Source organism: Somniosus microcephalus, unplaced genomic scaffold, assembly GCF_052327205.1.
Source record: "Somniosus microcephalus isolate GS21.2 unplaced genomic scaffold, FLI_Smic_1.0 unresolved_chr1, whole genome shotgun sequence".
NCBI classification, from domain to species: domain Eukaryota; kingdom Metazoa; phylum Chordata; class Chondrichthyes; order Squaliformes; family Somniosidae; genus Somniosus; species Somniosus microcephalus.
Genome location: NW_028225179.1, coordinates 135,863,102 through 135,868,839, shown reverse-complemented (window position 1 = coordinate 135,868,839; position 5,738 = coordinate 135,863,102). Strand labels below are relative to the sequence as shown.

At 46.2% G+C, this 5,738-nt stretch overlaps 1 pseudogene across 1 annotated transcript; it reads left to right on the top strand.

The window, feature by feature from the left end:
- LOC147095940 (immunoglobulin lambda-1 light chain-like) lies at positions 1–4,070 on the top strand (annotated as a pseudogene). Its single transcript, XR_015074581.1, has 4 exons — positions 1–343; positions 496–846; positions 1,880–1,923; positions 3,744–4,070. The product of XR_015074581.1 is annotated as an immunoglobulin lambda-1 light chain-like (transcript).
- The last annotated feature ends 1,668 nt before the right edge of the window (positions 4,071–5,738 follow it).

Genomic DNA, 5,738 nt, shown 5'->3' with positions numbered 1-5,738 from the left:
CTTGGAACCTTCCCTTAACAGATACTCCAATTGGAGTTTAAACATGTTAAATGAAAGGTTTAAGGTTGTAATAATTTAGTGAGGCACAAATTGATTTAAATAAAAATCCCGAATTCAAAATCTGCCTCCTTCATTTTCCTGGCCCCTCCCATTCATTTGCATACCGGGTAAAAAATAGACCCGGAGTCTCGGGTTTGCAGACACTGTAACCGGACTGGGTCCCGGAGTTTACAGGAACAGCGCACGGTTCAGTCGGAAATTTGAGCGGCGGCTGTTGGCGCTTCTCCGGAGGAAATGGCTCCAGCGATGCATCTCCTGTGGGCTCTGCTGATCCATTTAACAGGTGAGAGACGGATGGGTTTAGTCACGGGTTTATACGCCACTAAATCGGTTCGATACCGAGAATCGGGCGCTTTTCTCTCCGTGTTTATTGAAGCATTAACGTCCTATTTGCTCCAAGTCTCTGAATGGGTTGATTGTTTTCTTTTATTGAAGGTGTCCTGGCGGCTCCCGTCCTCAATCAGTCTCCAATATCCGATCCTGTCTCCGCGGTCAGACCGCCCGGTTACAGTGTGCGATGGAGAACGGGCTGTGGGCAACAAATATGTGTACTGGTTCCGACAACGACCCGGGAAACTCCGGTGTGGATGCTTACATATGAAACAAATAATGATATATACTGAGGCACCGGCTTCACGGACCGTTTTCAACCTTCCAGAGACGCCTCCGGTAACAGTTACATTCTGACCATCGGAACCCTGGTGCCCGGTGACTCCGCCGTCTATTACTGTGCTGTGTGGGACTCGGGATGCATCTTCGGACCGGGGACAGCTCTGAGTTTAAAGAGTAAGTGACTCTCTCATTCTATCATTCACATTGTTTCAATTATTATTAATTTACAGTCGCTTTCATTCCCGGGCGTCAGAGAAATCGCCCTTCAGTGAATTTTAATGTTGAATCTATTTATACCCAAAACATATTACTCTGGTCAGAATTAGAATTGTTGAAGCGCCTCGGGGAATAATACTGCACTGAAATGAAGTTTGACACCATTTCCTGCTCCCATTCAACAGGGGAGATGAGGAGAAGTGTTCTTTTTACGCAGCGTGTTGTTGTGATCTGGAACGCGCTGCCTGAAAGGGCCGTGGAAGCAGATTCAATAGTAACTTTCAAAAGTGAATTGGATAAGTACTTGAAAAGGATAAATGTAGGTTTATGTGGAAAGAGCGGGGGTGTGGGAATAATTGGATAGGTCTATCCAAAGATCCGGCACAAGCACGGTGGGCTGAATGCCCTCAGAGGAGCACTGATTGATAAAATAGTGAGAGAGGAACAGGAGGAGGCCATTCAGCCTCTCGAGCCTGTGTGAAAAAGAACTTCCCTCCTAAACGGCCGGGCTCTATTTTTAAGTTGATCTCCCCTGGTTCTTGATTCCCCGTTCGGAGGAAATCTTTTCTCTGTGTTTACCCGAGCGAATGCTTTTTCACATTTTAAACTCCTCGATCAGATCACCCCTGAATCTTCTAAACTCAAGGGAATACAAGCCAAGCTTATGCAACCTGACCTCGTAATTTAACCCTCTCAGCGCCGGTATCATTTGGGTGCGGCAAGAGATAGAGAGAGAGTTAGAGAGAAAGCTGTGAGCTACACTGTGAAGTTCTGACAGTGGACACTGAATATGTCACTATGTTACACTGAGACTTGAAAGGAGAAAATTGCAGGGCTGTGAGGAAAGAGCAGGGGAGTGGGACTATTTGGAGAACTCTTTCAATGAAATGGAACTGGCACGATGGGCTGAATGGCCTCCTTCTGTGCTGTGTGATTCTATGCCATGCATTTCTTATTTCTTTGTGTCTGTAGAATTATATCTATTGTCCAGAGTGGGCACCGTTCGATTTTAAGAAGATTTCCCGGAGCCGGCGGGTGAGACCCCGGGGAATCCCAACCCATTTACCGTTATTTGAACCTTTCAATGTTGCTGCTGGTTTTATTCCTGTGTCGTATTATCCCCCAGACCGCAGCCGTCGGGTGTCCGGCTCTGGGCTGGGAGAGAGAGAGAGAGAACCCTCCCGAGACCCGCTGTCCCAGCACACAACCGGTTGGATCGATTCCCTGTCGCCAGCAACACCGGGACGTGTCGGGATTGTATTCGATTGCCGGGACTGGCTTTATTCTGAATTTCCTGCTCCGATATTTAATCTGTCTGAGCTCATTATTCGCAATCTCCCCGCTATTTATAGAGCAGAACCGGCGCTTTACCATGGAGCGGCGCAGTGACAATTACTGACCAGCCCCGTGTGTGTGAGTGAGACTGGGTGATGCTTGTTGAAGGGAACTTTCTCTCCATCTCATTCTCTCGCTGCTGACCCTCTCCCCTCCCCCAGGCTGTGTCTGCTGACTCTCCCTGTCCAGTGTCCCCCGGGGATAGCGCCGATTCTCCTGGGTTGATCTGTCGGGTCCCGCTACCGCCCAGTGTTGAACGGATCGCTCCGGGACCAGCGAGCAAAACCAGAGACCATCAATATAAGATAGCCAGCAAGAAATGTAATAGGGAATTCAGGAAAAACTCCTTTACCCAGAGAGTGGTGAGAATGTGGAACTCGCTACCACAGGGACCGGTTGAGGTGAATAGTATAGTTGCATTTAAGGGGAGGCTAGACAAGCTAATGAGGGAGAAGGGAATAGAGGGTTACGCTGATAGAGTTAGATGAGGAAGGATTGGAGGAGGCTCGAGTGAACCATAAACGCCGGCATGGACTGGTTATTCCGAATGTCCTGCTTGTGTGTCGTAGATTCTATGTAATTCTAGGTAAATCATTTACAATATTGTCAGGCAGAGTCACTACATTAGTTCCCGGCCCGTGTACAATGTCCTCTCTTTATTCAGTGAACTCTTCAATACCCGGTAACAGCCCCGGCTCAATTATCATCGCCGCAACATTCAAAGCGATCAGTTCCTAACACGCAATTCTAAAAAAAATTGAATTGTTAAAAAAACTCCAGAATCTGATAGAATGATGCAGCACAGAAGAAGGCCATTCGGCCCATGGTGCCTGTGGCGGCTCTTTGAAAGGGCTGCATCAGTTTGAGATATCAGAACATCTGTGGACTCTCGGTGAAAAGCGGGTCACAGCTCCGTGATTTCAACTTTTTAAAGTTAACACTGACCGCATTTGAAGACAATCAAACGCTTTATTATATTCAAGTAAAAAGGGAAGAAAACAGCAATTATAGGAAATTAAATAAAAACAGCAAATGCTGGGAATACACGGCCGGTCGGTCAGTGTCCGTAACGGGGACAGACAGGTTAGTGCGGTTCAGCGGGTGCAACCTGCACCTGAACTGGTCAGTTACTGATCTTTCCGCCTCTCACATGCTGATTGACCCCGTCTGTATTTCCAGCATTATCTATTGTTATTTTCCAAGATAGAAAGGAAGACTTGTATTTCTACAGCGGCTTTCACGACCTCAGGACGTCCCAAAGCGCTTTACAGCCAATGACATACTTTCATCCCAATTGACTGTTGTAACGTAGGCAAAAGAATTGGCAGAGGAGCAGAGGAATTAGAGATTGAAGAATTTATAGTAACTCCTGTATTAATCAATAATTTATTTTAAAGTGAATGTTGTTGCGGGATTCTTTGTCGTCTTTGATTTCAGATCAGAGCGTCCCACTGCTGACGGATTCCATAAACTAATGAATTTTCTCTCCCCCCCCCCCCCCCCCCCCCACACACACACAGGATCGAAGCCCCTCGGTTCTTCTCCCTCCCTCCTCGGAAGAAATCGGCTCGGGATCGGCCACTCTGTCCTGCCTGGTGAATCGCTTTAAGCCGGGCTTGGTGCGGCTCCGCTGGAGCGTGGATGGCCAAGAGACAGGCAGCGGGGTGACGACGGGTGCCGTGTCCCCGGACAGCGATCAAACCGACAGCCTGAGCAGTTACCTGAGTGTCCCCGCCGCCGCCTGGAACAAGGGCTCCAGCTATTCCTGCAGCGTCAGCCACGGCTCCCTGAGCGCGCCTCTTCTCAAGGCCATCAGCGCCTCCTCGTGTTCTGACTGAGGCGGTGCAAGTTGGAGTGGTGTTTGATTTTTGCTCATGTTTAATGTAATGAAACAGTCCATTCGATGTGTGCAATCCTTTTTTTTTTGCAATGTAATCGCTGTAGCAATTTCAGTTTTTGGCAAACAACCCGAATGTTCAATTGTATCATGATTGTCCAGCTTTGTGAGATGGAAATTTCTGTACAACTCTCCACAATATCTGGTGTTTAAACTTTCGCTGTGTGTAGAATGGGGACAGATTTCCCTTTATTCTGTGACCATATTGTGATTGGGAACTTGTGTAACACAGCTCTTAATAAACATGAAATGCTGCCAGGAGCTTAAAGTGATCCGTCTATCGGCAGATTTTTATTTTGTTTTTTTTTAAATCTATTTGTGGCTGATTAAATTATTAAAATCTTAAACATTTAATTTACAAATATTTAATCACCAACTGGAGGTCCGTCTTTACTCAGCACTTAAAGAGACATTGAGTGGGTTACATAGAATGTACAGCACAAACAGGCCATTCAGTCCAACTGGTCCATGCCTGTGTTTCTGCTCCACACCAGCCTCCTCCCCACCCGTCATCATCTTACTCCATCAAGATATCCTTCTATTATTCCTTTCTCCCTCATGTACTTATCGAGCTTCCCCTTTAGGCTTATCTGCTATTCGACTCAACTATTCCTTATGGTAGCGTGTTCCACATTCTCAGCACTCTCTGGGTGTAAAAGGTTGCTCCTGAGTTCTCTATTGGATGTCTTAATTTTAATTTTAAGGTTATGCTTCCTTATTCTGGACGTCCCCTCACCTGAGGAGTAGTTTCTCTCTGTCTACCCTCTCAATCCCTTACACAATCTTGAAAACCTCAATCAAATCACCCCTTAACATTACATATTCCAGGGAATACAAGCCTAGTTTCTCTAATCTCGCCTCGTAATTTAACCCTTGGATCCCTGGTAACATTCTGGTGAAACTGCGCTGAACTCCCTCCAATATATCCTTTCTGAGATGCGGTGCCCAGAACCTGTACACAGTGCTCCAGATACTGGATTATTTAAGTAGGGTGGGAGAGAGAAGCCAGGTCAATACCGGCCTGTTTATTTAACATCGATTGTGGGGAAGTTAATAGAATATGTCATTAAGGATAGAGTGAGTGAATATTTAAGCTAATATGAGCTGATCAGTGGGGACCAGCATGGCTTTCTTAAAGGTAAATCATGCCTGACTAATCCAGTTACATTTCTTGAGGAGGTCACTAATCCAATAGACAAAGGAGTATCTATGGATATTGTCCATATGGACTCCCAGAAGGCATTCAATAAAGTTCCACATTAACGATTATTGGCCAAGTTGAGACCACATGGAATTGGGGGGAGCCTTTTGATTTGTGCTGGGAAGTAACAGACAGAGAGTCGGGATAATGAGTAGGTACTCAGATTGGCAGGATATGAAATGTGGTGTTCCCCAGGGATCTGTTCTGGGGCCTCAATCTTTCCACCGCATATATTAATGAATTGGTTGAAGGAATAGAGAGTTGTATATCCAAGTTTGCAGGTGGTGTTAAGTTAGGAGGCACAGGAAATTGTGTAGATGGGAGCAACAATTTGGAAGGTGATACTTACAGGTTGTGAGTGGAGTGAAATATGACAGATGTCGCTCAATGTGGTGGAGTGTGAGGTAATCCACTGTG